Source organism: Ovis aries, chromosome 13, assembly GCF_016772045.2.
Source record: "Ovis aries strain OAR_USU_Benz2616 breed Rambouillet chromosome 13, ARS-UI_Ramb_v3.0, whole genome shotgun sequence".
Lineage (NCBI taxonomy): Eukaryota > Metazoa > Chordata > Mammalia > Artiodactyla > Bovidae > Ovis > Ovis aries.
The window spans coordinates 52,783,624-52,809,666 of record NC_056066.1 but is presented as its reverse complement, the minus strand read 5'-3'; the positions used below and the strand labels follow the sequence as shown (position 1 = coordinate 52,809,666).

At 43.5% G+C, this 26,043-nt stretch overlaps 1 long non-coding RNA gene across 1 annotated transcript in view; it reads right to left on the bottom strand.

Moving 5' to 3' along the window:
• The window catches only part of LOC114117597 (uncharacterized), an 86,752-nt gene that overhangs the window by 22,108 nt on the left and 38,601 nt on the right, over nucleotides 1-26,043 (bottom strand). Inside the window, exon 2 of the long non-coding RNA XR_003591236.3 lies at nucleotides 22,466-22,562. This is a non-coding gene — a long non-coding RNA (uncharacterized LOC114117597). The remainder of the gene's footprint in view (nucleotides 1-22,465; nucleotides 22,563-26,043) is intronic.

Genomic DNA, 26,043 nt, shown 5'->3' with positions numbered 1-26,043 from the left:
CAGCAGCAGTCTGATATATGGGGTTAACAGCAGATGAGGAAGTAATGTTTGGTCTGAGAACAAGCCTGGCTTTAGTTAGCAAAAATATTCTACAGCAAAAGTATTCCAATATTTAAGGCCTCTTTGAGAATTTTGAGTGATAAGCAATAAAAGATTTCAGCAGGAGCGTGAAGTGATCAAATCAGAATTTTTGAAAGAATCCTCTTAATAAAAGAAAAAATAGACCATTCCAAGAGCTGGTAAAGATATGGAGCAACTGAACTCTTGTACAACTCTGTGCAAATGATCACAACTATTAATACTTTGAAAATCATTAAACTGTATACTTGAAATTAATATAATGGTGTATGTAAATTATACTTCAATATAATTAAATAAACAAAAAATAAGAAAAGCAGTTTGACAGTTTTATATGAAGATAAAAATACTCTTACTATGTAGCCCAGAAATCCCTCTAGGTATTTACCAGGTGAAATTAAACACATGTTTACACACACCAAAAAAAAACAAAAGAGAGGAATGTTTGCAGTGGTTTTATATATACATAATCACCAAACACTGGACGCAATCCAGATGCCCATTTACTGATCAAGGGATTAACTAACCACAGCCAGCCTTTCAATGGCATGCTCCTCAGCAGCAAAAATACACACAACAACATGGATGAATCTCATAAGAATTATACTGAATGAAACAGACTCAGAAGAATACCTACCATATTATCCTATTTATAGGATACTTCAGAAAAGCCATAACTATCGGATAGAAAAAGGATCAGTGGCTGCCAGGGAGTAAGGGAAGAGGGTGGGGTTGACTGAAAAGGATCATGGGGGGACATATTGGCTTGACAGAACTGTTTTATATCTTGACTATAGTGGCAGTTACCTGACCCTGTGTGTTTGTGAAGATTCACAGAACTGCACACTATTTACTGTTCAGTGAGTTTTATTTTCTGTGGATGTGTGTGTGCTCAGTCATTCAGTTGTGTCTGACCCTGCAACCCTGTGGACTGTAGCCCGCCAGGCTCCTCTGTCCATCGGATTCTCCAGGCAAGAATACTGGAGTGGGTTGCCATTTCCTTCTCCAGGGGATCTTTCCGACCCAGGGATCAAACCTGCGTCTCCTGCATTGGTAGGCAGAGTCTTTACCGCTTAGTCACAAGGGAAACCCGATATTTTAATGAATAATACCTTTTCAAAATAACACATTTGCTACTGAGAAGGAATAGTTTGGGTTGGAGGACAATTAGAAGGCCTTTAGAGGTAAAAGATAAGAGATGATGGTGCCTATTTTGGCATGTGGTGGTGAGGATAGAGAACTAGGCAGATTTAAGAGCCAGTTTAGGTCGCTCCTTCCAGGTCAGCCCACTTCCATGTCACAGGAGTGTACTCTGCTCTTTTTAATAAAAGGTCTGTCTGCTTGAGCTGTAACTGAGCTGTAACTAGTATGTTGTTTTGAATCCTCGCTATGATAACACAGGAGCCTAGGAATCCTGCCTGAGCTGTAATTAGTCCATCATTCCAAATCTTTGTTACAATGAGGCAAGAACTGAGGGAGAGAAATAAACTGACTTGATGATAATAACATATCAGTATTGGTTCATTGACTATAATGGATGTACCATACTAATGTTAATTAAAAAAAAGAGAGAAGGGGAGGCAGCTGAAGGCTGGCATCTTGCAGGCTCATTTTTGTTGCCCTCTTTGTATCATTTATATGAGCCATATGCATACAGAGTTGTTGTTTAGTTGCTAAGTCACGTCTGACTCTTTTTGACCCCATAGACTCTAGCCCTGCCAGTCTCCTCTGTCCATGGGATTTCCCAGGCAAGAATACTGGAGTGGATTGCCTTTTCCTTCTCCAGATCTTTATGACCCAGGGATCAAACCTGCATCTCCTGCTTGGCAGGTGAATTCATTACCACTGAGCCACCAGGGAGCCCATAAGTAAACAAAGGCAACTTCCAAATGTATACTTACAATTCCTGCAATTTAGAGCATGCTAAGGCATCCGGTCCCATCACTTCATGGGAAATAGATGGGGAAACAGTGAAAACAGTGTCAGACTTTATTTTTTGGGGCTCCAAAATCACTGCAGATGGTGACTGCAGCCATGAAATTAAAAGACGCATACTCCTTGGAAGAAAAGTTATGACCAACCTAGACAGCATATTCAAAAGCAGAGATATTACTTTGCCGACTAAGGTCCGGCTAGTCAAGGCTATGGTTTTTCCAGTAGTCATGTATGGATGTGAGAGTTGGACTATGAAGAAGGCTGAGTGCCAAAGAATTGATGCTTTTGAACTGTGGTGTTGGAGAAGACTCTTGAGAGTCCCTTGGACTGCAAGGAGATCCAACCAGGCCACTCTGAAGGATATCAACCCTGGGATTTCTTTGGAAGGAATGATGCTAAAGCTGAAAGTCCAGTACTTTGGCCACCTCATGCAAAGAATTGACTCATTGGAAAAGACTCTGATGCTGGGAGGGATTGCGGGCAGGAGGAGAAGGGGACGACCGAGGATGAGATGGCTGGATGGCATCACCTTCTCGATGGACGTGAATCTGAGTGAACTCCAGGAGTTGGTGATAGACAGGGAGGCCTGGCGTGCTGCGATTCATGGGGTCACAAAGAGTCGGACACAACTGAGCGACTGAACTGAACTGAACTGAAGGCCTCATGCTATTTCAAATCCTGAAAGATGATGCTGTGAAAGTGCTGCACTCAATATGCCAGCAAACTTGGAAAACTCAGCAGTGGCCACAAGACTGGAAAAGGTCAGTTTTCATTCCAATCCCAAAGAAGGGCAATGCCAAAAAATGCTCAAACTACCACACAATTGCACTCATCTCACACACTAGTAAAGTAACGCTAAAAATTCTCCAAGCCAGGCTTCAGCAATACGTGAACTGTGAACTTCCAGATGTTCAAGCTGGTTTTAGAAAAGGCAGAGGAACCAGAGATCAAATTGCCAACATCTGTTGGATCATCAAAAAAGCAAGAGAGTTCCAGAAAAACATCTACTTCTGCTTTATTGACTATGCCAAAGCCTTTGACTGTGTGGATCACAATAAACTGTGGAAAATTCTTGAAAGAGATGGGAATACAGACCACCTGACCTGCCTCTTGAGAAATCTGTATGCAGGTCAGGAACAGTTAGAACTGGACATGGAAAAACAGACTGGTTCCAAATAGGAAAAGGAGTACGTCAAGGCTGTATATTGTCACCCTGCTTATTTAACTTATATGCAGAGTATATCATGAGAAATGCTGGGCTGGAAGAAGCACAAGCTGGAATCAAGATTGCCAGGAGAAATATTAATAACCTCAGATATGCAGATAATACAACCCTTATGGCAGAAAGTGAAGAGGAACTAAAAAGCCTCTTGATGAAAGTGAAAGAGGAGAGTGAAAAAGTTGGGTTAAAGCTCAACATTCAGAAAACGAAGATCATGGCATCCGGTCCCATCACTTCATGGGAAATAGATGGGGGAACAGTGGAAACAGTGTCAGACTTTATTTTTTGGGGGCTCCAAAATCACCACAGATGGTGACTGCAGCCATGAAATTAAAAGACGCTTACTCCTTGGAAGAAAAGTTATGACCAACCTAGACAGCATATTAAAAAGCAGAGACATTACCTTGCCAACAAAGGTCCATCTAGTCAAGGCTATGGTTTTTCCAGTGGTCATGTATGGATGTGAGAGCTGGACTGTGAAGAAAGCTGAGCACCAAAGAAATGATGCTTTTGAATTGTGGTGTTGGAGAAGACTCTTGAGAGTCACTTGAACTGCAAGGAGATCCAACCAGTCCATTCTGAAGGAGATTAGTCCTGGGTGTTCTTTGGAAGGACTGATGCTGAAGCTGAAACTCCAGTACTTTGGCCACCTCATGCAAAGAGTTGACTCATTGGAAAAGACTCTGATGCTGGGAGGGATTGGGGGCAGGAGGAGAAGGGGACAACAGAGGATGAGATGGCTGCATGGCATCACCGACTCGATGGACTTGAGTCTGAGTGAACTCCGGGAGTTGGTGATGGACAGGGAGGCCTGGCGTGCTGCGGTTCATTGGGTCGCAAAGAGTCAGAAACAACTGAATGACTAAACTGAACTGAACTGAAGGCCTGATAGGTTCACAAGGGGAAGGAGACAGGGCCAGTCTGGTGAGTGGGCAGAGGCATCATTGGGAACCCAGTGGAACAGAAATTTACATATGATCTCACTTGTATGTGGAATTGGAATGGTAATCATTTCACAATATATATAAATAGTGAGTATATTGCACACAATATATGTTACATGTCAATTATATGTTGTATGTCAGTTATACACAATATATGTTGTTGTCAATTATACCTCAATAAAATAACTATTTTTTAAGAGACATACCTAGGGTTTGAACAGGGTCCTGAGTAATAGCTAGAGAGGGACAACCAGCCCCTGTCCATGAGTAAGGACCCCAAGAATGGTGAAATATAATGCCATAGTGAGCAAATTCATTGACATAGTTGATCTTAATAGAGACTCCAGATATAATGTGTCATCTCATGCCCCTGGACATGTCTCTGCTTACTTGGTGAATGACTAACAGTTGAACCACCAGTGAGTGTCATTGAATGAGACTGGGATGCCAGAGCTGGGTTCATATGCCTGAATTACATGGAGGAGGAAATTCAAAGGCATAGGGACTCGGGAAGTTTGACTGGATTTCCCATGTGCAGCTACCACACCCACCCACCAACTGTGTCCATGAGAAGGCCTAGGAGACACTGCCTTGACTAAGGCCTTGAGATGGGAGCACCTGAGACCCTGAAAGCTCTGCAATTGATTTCAATAGGTTGAATCATGGGGAATGTCACTATTGATACAGCCTCCTTGATTTCAGTCAAAATGATGGAATCCTAAAGTAGAAGAAGACAAATGGTAGGACTTAATGAGGACCAGGTGGACACATCTATCTTAAAGGGAAGTAGGGACTGTCCCAGTTATTAGAATGTCTTGGTCCACAGAGGGCTTTGATAATGTTTAATTGATCATAGAGTCCTAGGAATGAAACAGATGGGTACCCTACTAGAAAACTATTTGATTTCTGTAACTGGAAAAATTCTAGATCCAGTAGCCAAAAATCTGACAGTCTCCAACACAAAGAATCATGGCTTTCACTCAGTTTTGAAACCTACATCATTTTACACACCAACGGTGCTTTAATTGTAAGGGAGGCATGGTATTATTGAAGAATTGTTCTGCGCCATTCTCTCAAGTGCACACAGTAAATCTTCCTCTAAGCATTCCCCAAAAGGACCTGCAGCCATTTGCTAGAGTGACTATGTTGGGAGGAAAAAGAAATCTTCAGAGATTACATGAGCTCTGAACTGATGCTAATTCCTGGGGTTCCAAAATGTTCCTGTGGCCTCAAATGGGGGCTGTAGTGTCAAGTGATAGCCATTCAGCTCAAGTCAGACTCGCAGGAGACCCAGCTTGTTCACATCTCCACCCTGAGTTATGTTCTCGGTTTCTAAATTTATCGTTTAAGTTGACACACTTGAAAACTCACAGAACCCGCATATTGGCTCTCTGAGTAATGGGGTGAGGATCATTATAAAAGGGAAGACTACAAAGGAGTTCTTGCAACTTTCCCTTTTATTACTGTGGTGAACCTGAAGCAGTATCCCATCACTGAGGAAACTGCAAAGATGAATGCCTTTGAAAAAGTAGGAATACTGTTACTTATTTTGTCTCCCATTTAGCTCTCCAGTTTCTCCTATGCAGAAGTCATATGGATCTGGAAAAAAATGAGTGTGAACTATTATAAACCTAATCAGGTGGTGATCCCCATTGAAGTTGCTATTTCAGATGTAGTATCTTTACTGGAACAAACCAACATGGCCCTGGCACTCAATAAGCAGCTACTGAATTGCCTAATGCCTCCTTACCCCCCATACCAAAGTACAAGGACAATCAGAAGCAGCTTGCTTTTACCTAGTAGGGAAAACAGTCTGCCTTCTCAGTCAAGCTTCAAAAATGCATCAGTTCTCCTGTTCTCTGCCATGATCACATAACCAACTATAGAGATCTTTATTTGTCTTGACATTCTATGAAACTTTACACTGGGCTACTCCATTTTGCTCACTGGATCTCACGAGCAGAAAGTAGCAGGTACTTTAGATGCCTTAGAAAGACATACGAATAAAGAGTGGGAGATAAAGTGTTGAGGACTCAATAGATTATCAAGGAGTCAAGAAGATTATCTCCTCTAAAGTGAAAAACGGGTTACACTACCTTACCACTTACAATGAAAATAGATACAATACTTAGTAGGCCTTTTTTGGATTTTGGAGGTGATATATATCATATTTCAGGGTCAGACATGACTGAGCGACTAAGCACAGCACAGAATATATCACATTTAAGTATGAGATTAGACCCCCCTAAGAGTTGGCTGTAAATCAGCTTCAAGTGAAAGCCAGAGCACAAGGCTCTACCACAAGTCTGGGCTGCAGTACAAGCCACTCACCCACTTTGGCCTTGTGATCTAGCATATCCAGTAATATCTGAAGCGCAAATAGGGATGCTCTGTGGAGCCTCTGGAAAGTACCAACAGGAGAATCACAGTCCAGACCCCTAGGATCATGGAGCAAATCTATGACCTTTTCCACAGATAACTATTCTCCTTTTAGAAATAGCTTCTGACTTGCCACTGAGCCTTAGTAGAGACTGAACATTTAATTGCAGGACGTGAGAAGCTGAGCTTCTCATCATGAACTGGGTGTTGCCTAACCCATGTAAACATAAAATTGTGCATATGCAATATAAATCCATCATAAAATGGAAATGGCATATATGAGGCCAAACTCACACATGTCCAGAAGGTACAAGTAAGGTGGATGAGCAGACGGCTCAGACTCCTTTGACATAAACTTTTATTGCATCATCTCTCCTCTCTTAATCAACGCCTTTGGCTTCTTGGGTGTTTTGTTTTTTTATAATCAGTTGACTAAGGAAGAAAAACCCAAATCTGTTTTACAGAGAGTATGAACAAAATTCCGGTACTACCTGAATGTAGACAATCACAGCACTACAGCCCTACTCATGAGTGATCCTGAACAGCAATAATAAAGAAAAATCTTCCCAATGGGCAAAATTTCCAGTAGTACATCTGGTTGTCTATTATGTCTAGAGTGAGAGAAGGCAGACCATATGGTTTGGCCATATGGTCATGAACTTGGAAGGAACATGATTGGAAGATTGGTGACAAAGAAGTCTGAGGAAGAACATATGAATAGACCCCCTCAGAATGGGCACACACTATAAGGATATTCATGCCCATAGGAATCCCTCCACAAAGAGGATCCACTGCAGAGGAGGTTCTTAATAATCCGGGAGACCAAACGATGCACTCAGTGAATGTCAGTCATTCCCTTTCCCAAAGCATCCTGTGCATGTTTAACGAGTCCATTAACAACATTACCATGGAAACAGAAACAGAGGCTATACATGGGATCAACAACTTGAATTTCCCCACAAGGTCAACTTGGCTAAAGCTCCTGCTGAGTGCCTGATCTATCAAGAGAAGAGATCCACACTGCGTTCCCAACAAGCATCACCCCCGGGGAAACCAGCCAAACAGCTGGTAGCAGGTTGACTACATTGAGTCTCTTTGATCTCGGAGGGAGCAGAGATCCAGCCTCCTTGGAAAAGGCACATTTTCTGAAGACACGTGTGCCTTCTCTAGCCATACTGCATCTGCTAGAATCATCATCTGTGGACTCACCAAGGGCTTTAGCTACCATTTTGGCATTCCTTGTAATATTAATTCTGATCAAGGAACTCATTTCACAGCAAAGAAAGTGCAGAAATGGATTCATACCCATGGAATTAATTGTTCTTGCCACACATCCTATCTCCTGCAAATGGCTGGACTAATCAGAAGGTGGAATAACTTGCTGAGGGCTCACTTACCGCACCCATTGTGAGTCAACATCCTGAAAGGTCTGGGTTCTGTCTTACAGGACACTGTATGTGCTTTGAATCAGAGACCACTGATCCTGGTTATGAAGAACCATAATAATAAAGGGATAGACACAGAAGTGTCTCCTCTCACTATTATATCCAACAACCCACTTCCCATCTGAGGAAACTTGAACTCTGCTGGGTTGGAGGTCTCAGTCTCCAGGTGGGAATACTTCAACCAGAGGACACAAGAACAGCTCCACTGAATTGGAAGATGAGACTGTCAACTCGGCAGTTTTGAGCTCCTTACGGCACTGAAGCAGTCAACAGAAAGGAGGTTATTTACAGGATGGAATGATTGATCTCGATTACCAAGAGGAAAGTAGATTGCAGCTAAAAAATGGGGACAAGAAGAGCTATGTCTGCAATGCAGCGGATTTTCTAGATCATCACTTACTGTGTCCATGCCCAATGGTCAATGCTAAGAAAAAGCTATAGCAAATGAACAAACAAAAAGTAGTATAATTGGGGACCCAGACCCTTTGAGAGGGATGGTGTGGGTCACTCCATTAAATAAAAGAACTTTAATTAGCTCAGTCTCTGTCGGAGAGTAAGGAAAACACTGAATGTGTAGCAAAGAAGGAAGCCACAGACATCAACCATGAGCCCCCGGCCAAATACAGAGTGAAAGGTTGTAATATATGCAACTCTGCATGTATTCTCTTTGCTTATTACATGCCTGTGCTTGTTTTTATGTGCTGCTTTCTTATTTTTATTCCTATGTACAAAAATTTAACTTTAATTTTACCTTTGGTCTTTGGGTAACAGACTTTTCAGTGGGACTGTGAAGAACAATTAATGTAACTAGCAATGGACGTGGAACTCTGTTCAGTATTCTATAATAATGAAAATGGGAAAAGAATTGATACATGTATATGTATAACTGAATTGTCTTGCTGTACACCTGAAACTAACACAAGACTGTTAATCAACTACACTCCAAAATAAAAATTTAAAAAACCAAACTAACAATGGATACCATGAGCACAAGGCTGGTGCTTCTCCTCACCTTAGGGAGAAGCTGCGAACTTCTTCACTTGTAACAAGGATAACTATATCTGATTAGATGAAAAGCGTAATCCTATTGGGAATTTTTGGGAGACAGTGCAGCCCTCATGCCTCAGGGTATTTCTGCACAAATTCCCATCAGTCAGTGGTTGAAAGCTGCTGGGAAGGGGGTTGTTAATATCCTCGTCCTCCCAGACAATCAGCCTGACAGCAACAGGAAATCCTTGGGCAAAGAACTGCAGGTGCCAACCATCAGAAGTCAGTGAGGTAGTGAGAGCAAAAGGATACAGGTGAGGCCCTGAAATTGTCCACTACACCGAAGTTTCCCTCTCTATAAAAGGTGAGGAGAATTTCTACTTCACAGAGTTGCCTCTGTGCTGCTGAACTGCAAACTCCAGGGGTTACTGTTGATGACTTGGAGGCCCTGAGTTGCTGTGAAGGATAAAGGAGATGGTGTAGGACAAACAAATAGCTGACACAGAGTAGGCCCTCAGTATGAGTCCACTCCTTCCCCTTCTCCATTGAATAATTGTTTCAGCATATCTGGTGGCTCAGATGGTAAAGAATCTGCTGCAAAGTTCCCCTGGGTGGGAAACATCCCCTGAAGAAGGGAATGGCAACCCACTCCAGTATTCTTGCCTAGAGAACTCCATGGACAGAGGAGCCTTGGGCTACAGTCCATGGGGCCACAAAGAATCAGACATGACTTTCACTTTTACCCTATGGAGGACTTACTTGGTGCCATGCACTATATCAATGCAACCCACACCCACGATGCAGTATTAACCACCGAATACAGAAGAGAAACTAAGGCTCAGAGAGCTTAAGTCACTTTGTCCCCTCCCTGAGCACATAAGCACCGTGTCTGTCTGACTCCAGGGCCCCTGCTCTTAAGCTCTACCTTGCCCCACGCTGCCAAGGGCTGATTCTGACACGCTGCTCAGTTGCACTTATTTCAGAACATGGATGCCAGATGTCTCAGTCAGCACCCTCCCTTGTCAGACATGACCCAGATTAGCTTCGGGAGAAGCGGCTGCCAGAAACTGGCATGTCTGCTGCTGCTCTGCCTTCTTAATTGGTGTCCCACCAAGATAGCTCAAGTGGGTGGGAGAAAGTCTTCCTCCCTTCTGCCTCAGGCTTTGCCTCTTTGGCCCACACATGTCCCAGAGGCAGGGGCATCTCAAAGCACGTCCTTTGGGGAATGAATTTTGAATCTAGGCCTCAAGGCTTGCAGAGACAAGCGACATGCCAAGGCTCTTTGTTCTGTCAAATTAGTTCATCCAAACACAGAAGGAATGGATATCCTGCCCACTTTCTGTCTCTCTGCCTTGGAAGACCCAACCCGTGGCTGCTCATCTTCTCCTCTTTGGGTTCTTGGTCTAGCAGGAGCAGACATGCTTAGGGTACCAGCAAAGCAGGGCACCAAAAAGACAGTAAATAGGTGCAAAGCAAGGGCACTAAGCAGGAAAAGTGATTCCTATATTTGGTGTGTTTCTGACATAACAGTCTGGCTCACTCATCTCCACTGGTACATGCTTTCAGTTCAGTTCAGTTGCTCAGTTGTGTCTGACTCTTTGCGACCCCATGAATCGCAGCACACCAGGCCTCCCTGTCCATCACCAACTCCCGGAGTTCACTCAAACTCATGTCCATCGAGTCAGTGATGCTATCCAGCCATCTCATCCTCTGTCATCCCCTTCTCCTCCTGCCCCCAATCCCTCCTAGTATCACGGTCTTTTCCAATGAGTCAACTCTTCGCATGAGGTGGCCAAAGTATTGGAGTTTCAGCCTCAGCATCAGTCCTTCCAGTGAACACTCAGGACTGATCTCCTTTAGGATGGACTGGTTGGATCTCCTTGCAGTCCAAGGGACTCTCAAGAGTCTTCTCCAACACCACAGTTCAAAAGCATCAATTCTTCAGCGCTCAGCTTTCTTCACAGTCCAACTCTCACATCCATACATGACTATTGGAAAAACCATAGCCTTGACTAGATGGACCTTTGTTGGCAAAGTAATATCTCTGCTTTTGAATATGCTATCTAGGTTGGTCATAGCTTTCCTTCCAAGGAGTAAGCGTCTTTTAATTTCATGGCTGCAATCACCATCTGCAGTGATTTTGGAGTCCCCCCCAAAAACGTCTGACACTGTTTCCACTGTTTCCCATCTATTTCCCATGAAGTGATGGGACCAGATGCCATGGTCTTAGTTTTCTGAATGTTGAGCTTTAAGCCAATTTTTTTCACTCTCTTCTTTCACTTTCATCAAGAGGCTCTTTAGTTCCTCTTCACTTTCTGCCATAACGGTGGTGTCATCTGCATATCTGAGGTTATTGATATTTCTTCCGGCAATCTTGATTCCAACTTGTGCTTCCTCCAGCCCAGCGTTTCTCATGATGTACTCTGCATATAAGTTAAATAAGCAGGGTGACAATATACAGCCTTGACGTACTCCTTTTCCTGTTTGGAACCAGTCTGTTGTTCCATGTCTGGTTCTAACTGTTGCTTCCTGACCTGCATACAGGTTTCTCAAGAGGCAGGTCAGGCGTCTGGTATTCTCATCTCTTTCAAGAATTTTCCACAGTTTATTATGATCCACATAGTCAAAGGCTTTGGCATAGTGAATAAAGCAGAAATAGATGTTTTTCTGGAACTCTTTTGCTTTTTCAATGATCCAGCAGATGTTGGCAATTTGATCTCTGGTTCCTCTGCCTTTTCTAAAACCAGCTTGAACATCTGGAAGTTCATGATTCACATATTACTGAAGCCTGGCATGGAGAATTTTGAGCATGACTAGCGTGTGAGACGGAGAAGGCAATGGCACCCCACTTCAGTACTCTTGCCTGAAAAATCCTATGGACGGAGGAGCCTGGTAGGCTGTAGTCCATGGGGTCACTAAGAGTCGGATATGACTGAGTGACTTCACTTTCACTTTTCACTTTCATGCATTGCAGAAGGAAATGGCAACCCACTCCAGTGTTCTTGCCTGGAGAATCCCAGGGATGGGGGAGCCTGGTGGGCTGCAAACTATGGGGTCGCACAGAGTCGGACACGACTGAAGTGACTTAGCAGCAGCGTGTGAGATGAGTGCAATTGTGCAGTAGTTTGAGCATTCTTTGGCATTGCCTTTCTTTGAGATTGGAATGAAAACTGACCTTTTCCAGTCCTGTGGCCACTGCTGAGTTTTCCAAATTTGCTGGCATATTGAGTGCAGCACTTTCACCGCATCATCTTTCAGGATTTGAAATAGCTCTACTGGAATTCCATCTCCTCCACTAGCTTTGTTCATAGTGATGCTTTCTAAGGCTCACTTGACTTCACATTCCATGATGTCTGGCTCTAGGTGAGTGATCACATCATCATGATTATCTGGGTCATGAAGATCTTTTTTGTACAGTTCTGTGTATTCTTGCCACCTCTTCTTAATATCTTCTGCTTCTGTTAGGTCCATACCATTTCTGTCCTTTATCGAGCCCATCTTTGCATGATACGTTCCCTTGGTATCTCTAATTTTCTTGAAGAGATCTCTAGTCTTTCCCATTCTGTTGTTTCCCTCTATTTCTTTGCATTGATAGCTGAGGAAGGCTTTCTTATCTCTCCTTGCTATTCTTTTGGAACTCTGCATTCAAATGGGAATATCTTTCCTTTTCTCCTTTGCTTTTTGCTTCTCTTCTTTTCACAGCTATTTGTAAGGCCTCCTCGGACAGCCATTTTGCTATTTTGCATTTCTTTTCCATGGGGATGGTTTTGATCCCTGTCTCCTGTACAATGTCACAAACCTCCATCCAGAGTTCATCAGGTACTCTATCAGATCTAGCCCCTTAAATCTATTTCTCACTTCCACTGTATAATCATAAGGGATTTGATTTAGGTCAAACCTGAATGGTCTAATGGTTTTCTCTGCTTTCTTCAATTTAAGTCTGAATTTTACAATAAGGAGTTCATGATCTGAGCCACAGTCTACTTCCAGTCTTGTTTTTGCTGACTGTATAGAGCTTCTCCATCACTGGCTGCAAAGAATATAATCAATCTGATTTCGGTGTTGACCATCTGGTGATGTCCATGTGTAGAGTCTTCTCTTGTGTTGTTGGAAGAGGGTGTTTGCTATGACGAGTGTGTTCTCTTGGCAGAAGTCTATTTGCCTTTGCCCTGCTTCATTCCGTAGTCCATGGCCAAATTTGCCGGTTACTCCAGGTGTTTCTTGACTTCCTACTTTTGCATTCCAGTCCCCTATAATGAAAAGGACATCTTTTTTGGGTGTTAGTTCTAAAAGGTCTTGTAGGTCTTCATAGAACCGTTCAACTTCAGCTTTTTCAGTGTTACTGGTTGGGGCATAGGCTTGGATGACTGTAATACTGAATGGTTTGCCTTGGAAACGAACAGAGATCATTCTGTCATTTTTGAGATTGCATCCAAGTACTGCATTTCAGACTCTTTTGTTGATCCAGTGGACCACATTCTGTCAGACCTCTCCACCATGACCTGTCCATCTTGGGTGGCCCCACACAGCATGGCTTAGTTTCACTCTGATAGACAAGGCTGTGGTCCATGTGATCAGATTGGCTAGTTTTCTGTGATTATGGTTTCAGTGTGTCTGCCGTCTGATGCCTTCTCACAACACCTACTGTCTTACTTGGGTTTCTCTTACCTTGGACGTGGGGTATCTCTTCACAGCTGCTCCAGCAAAGCGCAGCCACTGCTCCTTACCTTGGACGAGGTCACCCCTCCTGACCTTGAACGTGGAGTAGCTCCTCTCAGCCCTCCTGCACCCCTGCAGCCGCCGCTCCTTGGACAGAGTACATGCTTTACTGCAGACCAAAACCCTGGCAAGTTCAAGTCTACATACTGGGTGCTTGATACATCTCGCTTCCAAAATGGATGCACTGTTGGAAAGCCAGAAGTGCAGTAGAGAATGTATTTCCATTCTCTGCTTTGGGAAGCATATGCTGTGAGCATTTGCTTTTTCCTGTAGTGGTGATAGCAGAGGTCCAGCGGTGGATATTTCGTATTATTGAGAGGAAGGTCATGGACATATGCTATCTTGCTATCAACCAAGGCAGAGGCAGTGTGGCCCTGGAAACAATAGCAGTAACACAATATCCTGATCTGTGCCTCTCAGCTGAGGTGACGTGGTCATAGAGCCAGCAATGGGGACAGGGACTTCTTGAAATCCATCCTCCTCATCATAGAAGATTTAGAAGCTCCCTTGGTGCACCAATCTTGTTGATGTATTCTGGGAGACATTTCTGAAAGTTCTTCCTAGAACTTGTTCGTCCAACAATCCTGCAAGCACCTAATCCCCTGTATTAAGTCTCTTTCAGCTTAACCTAGCCTGAGTTATCTGCAACAGAATCTGACTAACACTAGGTGCTTGTGATATACCCCACCTGTGCTAAGTCTTTGCCTTTAATCTTCACAATGGCCTGAGTTCACTATAGTCCAGGACTTGGTGGCAAGCACAAGAACCAACTTTGACTAATTTAAGCAGAAAATGAACTTACTAAAAAGATACTGATTAACTCAGTGAAGTCAGTGGGAAGAGGAAGCCTAGAGAATGAGGCTTGGAAACTCTGCAGCCAAAAATTGTGCCATAGAACCAGTCAAATGAGAACACTGCTTCCATGTGGTTCCCTGTCCTGCACTCCACTGCACCTGACGGAACTGCTCACAGGACACACTGCAGTCTTGGAATGCTCCGCTTTTCCCCAGAAACATGGCATTGTAGTCATTGCTGCTTCTGCCCCTCAGCAAGTCCTCCACCCCTCCCTCATGTCTGTGCTCCTAGCCCCTGATTCAAAGCGTAGCACACATCTTATTTCTGAGCCAGTGCACATGTTCAAACTGAGCTCCAAAGTGCCTGAGACCCAGATACCAGGCTTTCTGGCTTCGTAGGCTATTCACAAGGTAAGCCCTGCTGCCCTTTGCTCTCTTCCACTCTACAGTGCCTCGCGTATCTTCATTCAATGAGGACTGTTGGTTCCCATCTGGGTTAAGCACTGCCCTTGCCTGTTGGTTCTTTAGAAATGAAAATATGCTAGATTTCCTGTTGGCAACTCAGCACCGCTCCCCCGCTTCCACGCTCTCCCCTGTGGCAGGGACTAGACGCGTGGAAGGGACATTCCCAGGACTCCCTGGCCAGCAGGTTTGTAGGTTGGATGTGCCAACAAAAGGCACTCACAGCAGCGCTGGGAGGCGGAAGAGAAGCAGAAGGCACGTGCTCCTCTGCACTAGTGGACAGACACGTGGGCCCCAGTGATGGCCTCACAGGGGCCTGCAGCAGCCTCCAGACTTTCTCTCACAAGTGTGGGAGCTATGGGCAGCTGTGGAGCGACAGGCAAACAGGCAACAAGGCTTACACTGAAGGGAGTCCCAAGAAACACATACACTGCCTCATTTAATCCTCACAGCAACCAGACGAAGAAAAGGTTATTCAAAACCCCATTTTACAGGTAAGTAAGTAGGGGTTCGGAGAGGTTAAGTAGTTGCCCTAGGGCACATGCCTGTGTGACAGTAGAGCTCATGGTCACTTTCTATTATCCCTGACATTCTGCCCAGCCCGCCCCCATTCCTCATTTGCAAAGCAGACGGAGGAAGGTGCAGGAAAGGCAAGGGACCAGCAGGAAGGGCGAGAGGTCTAGAGCCAGGCTGTGCTCAAAGCCCAGAGTATCTTTGGAATGTTGGAAAGTTCTACTGGAAAGTCCTTCTGAGCCTGAGGCACATTCTTCTAAAGAATTTTCTTGATTGGAAGAATCCTGTGCTTTCAGGATGGAATTAAATGTGTGGGAACAGCCAAAGGTCACTGGGGACCACAGCTGCAGAACAAGGACGCAGATCAAGCTGAGGGATGCCAACAAAGATTGAGAGACAGCCGTGTCTCACACAGACATAAGCCCAAAAGGGCAGGCAGTGCTGCCGGGGCCATTGTAGCTTCAGTGGAGGAACCCAGAGAATAAGAGGTTCAAAATCTACCACTAGCTGTGCAACCTTGGGGAAGTCACTTCATCTCTATGAGGGGTCTTCTCATCAACCTTCTGTCAGAGGCAAACGATTACAGTGATTGGATTGCTGGCTTTCAAATCAGGTTATTGAGTCGTTGGCTCTGCCACCTTCTGCACGGTTTGGGGCAAGTTCTTCCATTTCTCTATTCCTGTTTCTGTAAAAGGAGGATAAGAATACCTATAAAAAAAAGCGTTATTAGAACAATGAAATTAAGTGAATTGCAAAAGGATTTTGAATTGCAGTAGGCATATAGCATGCACTCAGTAAATGTTAGCTATTGTCTTTCTTACCTTGGAGGGAAGTGTGAGGATTAAAGGAGGCAGCATGTGTAAAAGTTTCACATATAATTTGGCTTATTAGATCAGCTCAGAAAACAATGGTATTCTGGTTATCTAATACTGCATAATAAACCATTTCAAATGTAGTGGCTTAAAATAACAATAGTCAATTACTTTGCCCGCAAATCTGTGATTTGGGCAGGGATTAGCAGAGTTGGCTCATCTCTGCTCCATGAAGCATGAGTTGGAGTGGTGAGAATAGAACTGAAGGACTGACTTCCAAGAGGCCTCACTCCTGTGGGTAGCAGGTTGGTGCTGGCTGATGGTTAGGAGTTCAGCTGGGGCTACAGACCAGTGGCCCACATTATCTCTACCTGGGTCTCTCTACACAACTGCTTGGGCTTCCTCACAGCATGGCAGCTGCGTTCTAAGAGCAAGTGCAAACAAATATGGAGCTTCCAGTCTCTTGTGGTCTCGTCCCACAAACAGGCACCATTTCACTTCTACTGCATTCTGTTAGTCAAGCAATCATTGAACCTGCCAGACTCAAGGGGAGGCACACAGTTCCCTCCTCTTGAATGGAAAGAATGTCAAAGAATTTGCAGCCATCTTTAATTTATTAGAAATAGTTTGTGTTTTCTCTCCAGTACTGGCCCCAGGCACACGTACACAGACATAAACGGGTGAACTCTTCTTCCCTAAACCATGCTCCAACAGAGATGTAGTGACCAAAAGGGAAAGGAGAGAGACACACACACACACCCCCCAAAAAACTGGGTGAGCCCTACTTGCTCTTTAGGATTCCCCAGAAGAGAGTCTGTGAGTCTCTCATTTTCTAAGAACCCTGGGTGAGGAGTCTGCTCTGCATCCCCAGTATCCCTGTATCCCCCTCCTCAGAGCTGGTCAGGGAGCTGATCATTGTATTAGGGGCTGTACATCAGAGTAGAGAAGCTCATAGTTTATGGAACCTCTAGCTAGCTTCCTGCACTTCCTCAGCCTTAGATGTCTCACCTGGAAAATGAGCATGATAAACTCTACATCATAAAGTCTCCCTGAGGATTAACTGAGGTCACAAACAGTTACAGTAGGGTAAATTAACAAGCCACCAATCAGGCTCATCGGGGCTTGCCTGGTAGCTCAGGTGGTAAAGAATCTGCCTGCAATGCAGAAGACCTGGGTTTGATCCCTGGGTTTGAAAGACCTCCTGGAGGAGGAAATGGCAACCCACTCCTGTATTTTTGCCTGGAGAATCCCCATGGTCAGAAGAGCCTGGCAGGCTATGGTCCCTGGGGTCACAAAAAGTAGGACATGACTGAGCGACTAAGCACAATCAGGCAGGCTCATTATTTAAAATGTGGCATATTGTTCATTTCAGAAACAGATCTCTTACTCTCCAGGCCCTCAACCTACTAGGTGGTGTGAGTGGACAGGAGTCAAGAGACTTTTGATAAAAGTCTAAGATAGAAACTGAATATGTATGATCTCATCAAAATCTCAACTATGTAAAAAGATAGAGGCTAGAAGGAAATAATGCAAAGTGTTCGCAGTGGTTGATCCTGGAGGGTAGGATTATAGGTGATGTTTTTCCTGCTGTTTCTTTATAATCTTGTTGAATGTATGTCCTCATATCTTAGAGCACCTTCCTTGGTGGCTCTTCTTGGTAAAGAATCTGTCTGCAATGCAGGAGACCTGGGTTCGATCCCTGGGTTGGGAGGGTCCCCTGGAGAAGGGAATGACAACCCACTCCAGTGTTCTTGCCTGGAGAATTCCATGGAGAGAGGAGCTTGGAGGGCTCCTGGTCCATGGCGCTATGGTCCATGGGGTCACAAAGAGTCAGGCATTACTGAGCAACTAACACACACACACACACACAAACATACACACACACACCTGATATTTTATCAGTTTGTGGCGACTTTTATGAATAAATATAGGATAGCACCTGTCCTCCCTGCGCTGCCCCCTCCCACACACACTGAGACACAAGTGTGTCTTTCTGTGGAGCAGGCTTTCCACAAGGTGATGCTGTCAGAGTTTTGGGTAGGCAATTCTTCCCTGAGCTGAGGTGAGCCCAGCACTGCCCCTTGCCCATATTGCCTCCAGGAGCACTCCCCACCGTCATCCAAGAATACCCCCGCATTATGCAGAAAAATGTCCTTATTTTTCAGAGATGTATTTGGGGTGAAATGTCAGACTGTTTGTAATTTACTGTAAACTACTGCAGAGAAAATAGATAAAACAATTATGGCCCCCAAACCCCCCATAACAATTGAGAGATCTAAGTGATGGATGTATGTGTACTTGCTCAATTATTCTTTTTACATTTCTGTTTGAAAATTTTCAGGAGAAAAAGTTGTGGGGGGTGGGAATGCCCCACCTATTTCCAAATGTCCCTTATTGGTGTGTTAACACCTCTGGTTGAAAACCTATATTTTTATTTTGAATCAGCTTCATTTTCATAAATGTTGTTGTGTCTGGTTTTTAATTTTAAACTGCTATGGGGCTATTTTTTCTTCAAATTGTTTCCTCTTTGGCTTCCTTCTCCTGAAGACAACATCTGGATGTAGGGAAATGTCCTCATGGCAATGGGGAGAGGTGGCCCTCCTATTGCTTTTGAGTCCTTGCTGGTTTCATGAGGTACCCCTTGCCCTGCCTGCTTGTCATGAGTTGTTAAAGCCCACAGCCACTAAAACTCGTGATCTGTTCTCACTGACCTTGACTCAATGCCACCGCCTCTCTCCTGGGCACCTGAGCACCTCTGAGTCTCAGGTGCATCCTCCATCCAGCTCTGCCTTGGCTGGCTACCATACAGTAGCTCTTCACACTCACTGTTGCTTATGCCTCTCAGCAATCTCCCTCATTCCTCACTATGAGCATATAAGGACTTCCAGACCTCTTTCATGCTGTGTGCAACCTGAGATGATCCTTAACACGGTGACAAAAGTGGGATGGGATAAGATGCAATAACGGGGGAGTCCAACCGTCCATCCTTACCTTGCATTTATATGGCGTTTTACAGACTTCAGGTACACTCTCCTTTCAATACCAAACTCTTTCTGATGCGTACTCTATGCCAGACACTGTTCTGAGGGTCTGGGACTCCCCCACCCTACTACACATACACACCAAGTATCTGTTGATATATGAAAGGGCAAACAAGTCACAATGCAGCTGTACCAGTGAATATCAAGCAGATGTTTAAAAGAACGAAATTGATTGATATGTTCTAAGGAAAGATACGGAGAAGGCAATGGCAACCCACTCCAGTTCTCTTGCCTGGAAAATCCCATGCGCGGAGGAGCCTGGTAGCCTGCAGTCCATGGGGTCGCTAAGAGTCGGACACGACTGAGCGACTTCACTTTCACTTTTCACTTTCATGCATTGGAGAAGGAAATGGCAACCCACTCCAGTGTTCTTGCCTGGAGAATCCCAGGGACGGGGGTGCCTGGTGGGCTGCCGTCTATGGGGTTGCACAGAGTTAGACACAACGGAAGCGATTTAGCAGCAGCAGCAGCAACAAGGAAAGATATCCAAGATATGTTGTTCAATGAAAAGGAACGTTTCAATGTAATGAGTTGGGAAGACTATGAGCCCTTTTCCATGAAAAAAAGTAATTATATTAATGAGAACTGAAAGCAACACACTTTTCTGTTCCACTGTTAAATAATACTAAGACCAAGTAATAGGTTAGGGGTTTGCTCCAAGAAGTACCCATTCTTTGAAGATAAGACAGAGAAAAATTAAACGCTTTACTTATCAAAACAGAAAACGTGCTCATCTAGACTCACTTTAAGGCCCTTGCCCTTCTGTGTTCACCAATCTGAAGCTCTTATGTCACACATTCTGCCCAATCCCAACCAGTTACTTGCCTTGTATGACCCGCCTTAAAACCATCCAGTGCAGCCTTCAAAACCCTGTAAGTATCATTCTTTAACATATTCACTTGGAGATACTACTGAGACTGTTTTCAAGATGTTAATTTCCCTTTCTGTGGGAAGTTTAATATACTTAGTTTTGTTCGATCATCAAGTTTTTCCAGTGGTCTTTGAGGGAATTGGTGATCAATAATTATAATAATTTAGTATGTGCTGAGAACTAAGCTGATTGTTTTGTAGACCAATCCAACTCTGTAAGACTTTTAATATTATTCCCATTTTACAGATGAAGAAACCGAGGATTTGAATTTGAGCAACTTGCCAAATATTACCCAGGGAATAAGTGACAGAGGTCACATTGAAACCGAGAAGTCTAGTGTCACAGCCTGAGACCAGAACTTTCTAATATTGCCTTGATTCTAGTTATTATTACTATGTAACAACGCACTCAAAATCTCAGTGGCTTAGAAAACACACACAACATTTACTGTGCTCACAAACCTTCCATCTGAGCTGGGCTTGATGGGGATACATGCCTTGGCTCCATGCAGCATCAGCTGAAGTGGCTCAAAGCCTGGAAGCTGGGGTCATCTTGAGGCCTATCCTTTCGCTCATTCAGCAGTTAATGCTGAATGTCAGCTGGGGCCTCAGCTGGCAACCAGCCAGAATACTTGCACGTGGCATTTCATGTGCCCTGGGCTTCCTCACAATGTGGTGGTGTGTTCACGTGGTAAGCAGCCTGAGAGAAAGAGATTTCCAGGCGGATCCATTTTGCCTTCTATGACCTGGCCTTGGAAGCCATGCAGCATCATTTCTGCCTCATCCCATCTGTCAAGTCCATCACAAGGCCCTCCCCAGGCTCAAAGAGACAGCATACACATTGACTTCGTGATGGGGAGTGCCAGTATCAGAAAGACCACATAAGATCAGAAATATTGCTGTGGTAATTGTTGGAAATACAATCTTCCACAGACCCACATATTCAGTGTGCATGCTAAGTCACTTCAGTGAAGTCCAACCCTTTGAGACCCCATGGACTGTAGCCCGCCAGTCTTCTCTGTCCATGGGATTCTCCAGGCAAGAATACTGGAATGGGTTGCCATTCCCTTCGCCAGGGGATTTTCCCAACCCAGGGATTGAACCCACGTCTCTTATGTCTCCTGCACTGGCAGGCAGGTTCTTTACTAGGGCCACCTGGGAAGTGTGTATGTACATTAAGTCTGAAATGTTATATAACAAATAGGTAGCTATTGTTATTTCTCAGCATTATAAAGAAAGAAAGGGCACTAAGTCATGCCTGAGTCTTTGTGACCCTATGGACTCTAGTCTGCCAGGCCCCTCTGTCCATGGGATTCTCCAGGCAAGAACACTGGAGTGGGTTGCTATTTCCTTCTCCAGGGGAACTTCCTGACCCAGGAATTAAACCCAGGTCTCTAGCATTGCAGGCAGATACTTTACCAACTGAGCTACGCGGGAAGTAAGGGCCTTTTACTTTCTATATGTTCAGATTTTTGTTAACAGGTGTATGAAAAACTATGCAACATTATTTTTCAGTCCTTTCTCAAGAAGCTTATGCTGAAGATGAGTATACTAATCATTATTTCTTCTCCTATATCCATTCTCTGCCTCTTGCTGCTTTACTTTGAGCCCCAGGAGGCTGATCTCTACAACTATCACTTGGACTCTTTTGCCTTCTCTCTCTGGTTGGGTTGACCAAACGAGAGCTGAAGGAAATCGGAGGATGACAGAGGGAATGGGGTATTTATTCTCCCCTCCCTAACTGCCCATGGTTCTCCCAATGGCTATGTTCCCCTATAGCTCATAGCATCTGTCAGACAGCCCCTCCCCCATAGCTACAGGTCTCACTGTGTTCCAATAATACTTCCTTTATCTCAATCCTTCAGACCCAAGAATGGTAATGACTTGCCTCTGTGGCTAGTCCCTGGGGTTCCTCATCATCCCGTGCGGATTTCCTTAATCCTGTCTATTCCTCTATAATTGTCCCTTCATTAAGCTCCCTTTAAGCGCACCCTCTGTTCCCTGATTAGTAAGGTACTGATGGAGACAAGTATACAAACAATGATATTACAGTGTACTGATTGCTTGGAAAGGCATGCATAGAAAAAAATATCTAGGAAGTTTTACTGGAAGAATCAAAAGAGACATCCCAAAGAAAATGATACTTAAGTTGAGACAAAAAATATGAGTCAGAGTTCACTAGTGTGTGAAAAAAAGAAGAACTTTCCAACCCTATGAGATTTCCATGGATAAGGAAATAGGCCTAGAGAGGTTAGGTGACTTACCATGGCCACACAGGCAGTAGCACTGATTCAAGCCTTCTACTTAATCAATCCATCACACCACGGAGCAAGAATGTTATATCACTTGGGATGGTTTTAGCTGCAAGTAACCAGAAAAAATGCCTTAAGCAGTAATGAAAATAGATATACATTACATTTATATAATCTTGTTTATAATAACAAGAAAAAGGTAAGGTAACTCCATGGTTGAGTAAATAAAATCAGATGTTCAACAAAGCCATCAAGAAGATCTAAATAAATGGATCGGAAGACAATATTGTTAGATCAATCCTCCTTACATTGACTTACAGATTTATTACAATCACAATCAAATTTCCTAAGTTTATGTTAGAAATTATCAAGTCAATTCTAAAACTTTTTGGGAATACAAAGGACCTAGAGCAACCTATACAATCTTGAAGAAGAACATACGTCACCAGATATGAATGCTTAATATCAAGCTATAATTAAACCAGGGTGGTATTGATACAAGGATAGATAAATAGACCAATGGAACAGAATTGGGAGCCCAGGAATAGAGCAAAACATGCATGTTCATTTGATTTACAGCAAGGGTGCCACTGCAATTAGTGGTGCTAGAGAAACTGGGTACCCACACAGAAAATAATATGTATTAGAAAAATTAATCTTTACCCAACACTGTACCTAAAAATTAATGTGGTATGGATCACCAACCTAAATATAAATGTTAAAACGTATCAGGCTTGCAGAGGAAAAGAGGAAACTATCTTGATTATCTTAAGAGTAAGCAAATACCTCCAAAACAAAGCACAAAAAATACCATACTAAAAACACTGATCATTTGAACTTCATTAAATATAAGAACTTATACTCATCAGAACACATTACTAAGCAACTGAAGAAGCAATCTACAGACTGAGAGAAGATACTTGCATTTCATATATATGACCAAAGACTTATATGCAGAATGTAAACAAACTCCTACAAATTGATAGCAGAAGACAAAACAACCCAATTTTAAGAAGAGGAAAAGACTTAAACAGGCACCTCTTAGGAGAGGAAATGACCAAAAGGCACTTGAAAAGATCTTCAGAGAAATGCAAACTAAAACTACAATCAGATACTACTACTCATCCACCAGAATGGACAAAATCAAAGACTGACTATACCAAGTGTTGCTGAGATAGTAGAACAATGGAAAATCTCACACAACTGGTGGAAACGTAAATTGGTTAAACAACTCTGGAAAACTATTTGGCTAACTAAAGCTAAATAAATAGCTGTTTACCCCAAGTCCTAGCAATTTCACTGCTAGGTATATGCACAAGAGAAACAAGGACATATATTCACTCAAAGACAGGAGCATAGATGTTCATGCTGCTGCTGCTGCTAAATCGCTTCAGTTGTGTCCGACTCTGTGCAACCCCATAGACGGCAGCCTACCAGGCTCCCCCATCCCTGGAATTCTCCAGGCAAGAGTACTGGATTGGGGTGCCATTGCCTTCTCATAGATGTTCATAGCACCTTTAAGAAAAAAATAACAGCCAAAACCTGGAAATAAATGCCCATCCACAGGAATTGGGTAAATTGTGGTACCAATGGAATATCACACAGTGGTTTGATAAGCTATTGACATACATTTTAAAAACATGAATGAAGCTCAAGGAAAACATTGAGCAAAGAAGCCCTGTACAGAATAATATGCACTGTATGAATCCATTCATGTGAAGTTCAAGAACAGTTAAATAATGTATGAAGATAGCAATCAGTACAGTAGGTGTTGGCTATTTACTATTGTCTGGGAAGGGGCAGGAGAGAGCTCTCTGGAGTGCTAGAAATGTTCTGAATCTTAATCTTGTAGTGGTTACATGGATGTGTACAAACAAAATTTCACCAAGCTGTACACTTAAGATTTTTGTAACTTATTGTATGAAATTACATTTAAGGTTTAAAAACGTTACCAAGGATTTTCACCCTGTCACCCCTAGCATGTGGACTTTGTCCCCACATAATCATAAGATGATGGCTGCAATACCCAGGCATCATATATAGTCAAGAATATGTTTGGGGGAAAAAAGAGATCCTTTTCTCCTGAGTCTTTTTGAAAAGTAAAGAAATATTTCCTAGAAACACACACCATACCCCCAGCTGATGCCTCCTAACATTTTACTGGCTACAACTGCATCACTGGTCCTGGCTTAACCCAATCACTGACAAGGGAAATTAGACTGTCCAGATGAGAGTTTATTTTTCTCCTGGTCAGGTGGAAAAGAGAAGCATCCTTACTGGGTCAGTAATAAATTCTAAGCTCCTAGCAACAAGTTGCTGAACAAGAAACAGGGCTTGCTCCATAGTGGTTACCCTACAGAGGAAAAATCAGCATTTCATTCCTTACAATCGCTTTTTCTTTTTTCCTTAAAAAAATTTTTTTTCCCCAAATGCACGTATCTTCATTGTTTTCCTGAGTGTGATTAATGTTCATGATAAAAGTTCAACTAAATGGAAATCAGCTATAATTAATTCTCTCCTTCATCACACCATGATAGTAACTATTAAAAGTTTGATCCATGGTCTTCCACAATTTTTCCTTGGCATATATGTCATATTATACATGAAATAGGAGCACACCCTAAATGTAAAACACTATCAATTACCTACACAACAAACACTTTCCATCATTTTCCTTGCTAACAACCTTACTATTCTCCAGGTGTCTAATGGGCACGTGCTTTAGGGAAAATAGCCCCTTCCCTAGCTCCAGAAGGTGAATTATGTTTAGTGTAAAAGGGTAGTTCTGACCCCTGCTGCCCATCAAAAATACCTAGGGAATTAAAAATACTAATATATACAAAGCCCCAGGTCCAGTCGTCAGAGATACTACTCAAAACTGGGCTGCTAGTAGCTCAGGGTACTGCTGATATGCCCCAGGCATTGAGAACTGCTGGACTCATTCCCCTTGCCACTGATTGGCTTGAGTGGGACACACGACCCAGTTCTTGCCATGAGCAATGACGGGAAAGCTGATGGAGGCTCTGGGGAAGTTTTCCTCAATCTCAGAGAAGGACATGCTTAAGGTTTTCGTTGCCTCTACACACTAACAGCAGAATGACAATCCCTGTACAATGACAGTCATCCTGAGATCATGAGGGGAATGAAACTAAGAGGATGAGGCAATGACCCGGAGATGGCAGAGCAGGACTATGGAAAGGATTTTAGTTCTTATGATGTCATTTTGTGGTGCCAGCTCAGCCAACTGCGGAAATACTCTACTTCTCAACATCTTAAGTGAGATAATCAGTTCAGTCAGTTCAGTTCAGAAACTCAGTTATGTCAGACTCCCTGAGACCCCATGGACTGCAGCATGCCAGGCGTCCCTGTCCATCACCAACTCCCAGAGCTTACTCAAACTCATGTCCATTGAGTTGGTGATGCCATCCAACCATCTCATCCTCTCTCGTCTCCTTCCCCTCCTACCTTCAATTTTTCCCAGCATCAGGGTCTTTTCAAATGAGTCAGTTTTTCATATCAGGTGGCCATAGTATTGGAGTTTCAGCTTCAACATCAGTCCTTCCAATGAATATTCAGGACCGATTTCCTGT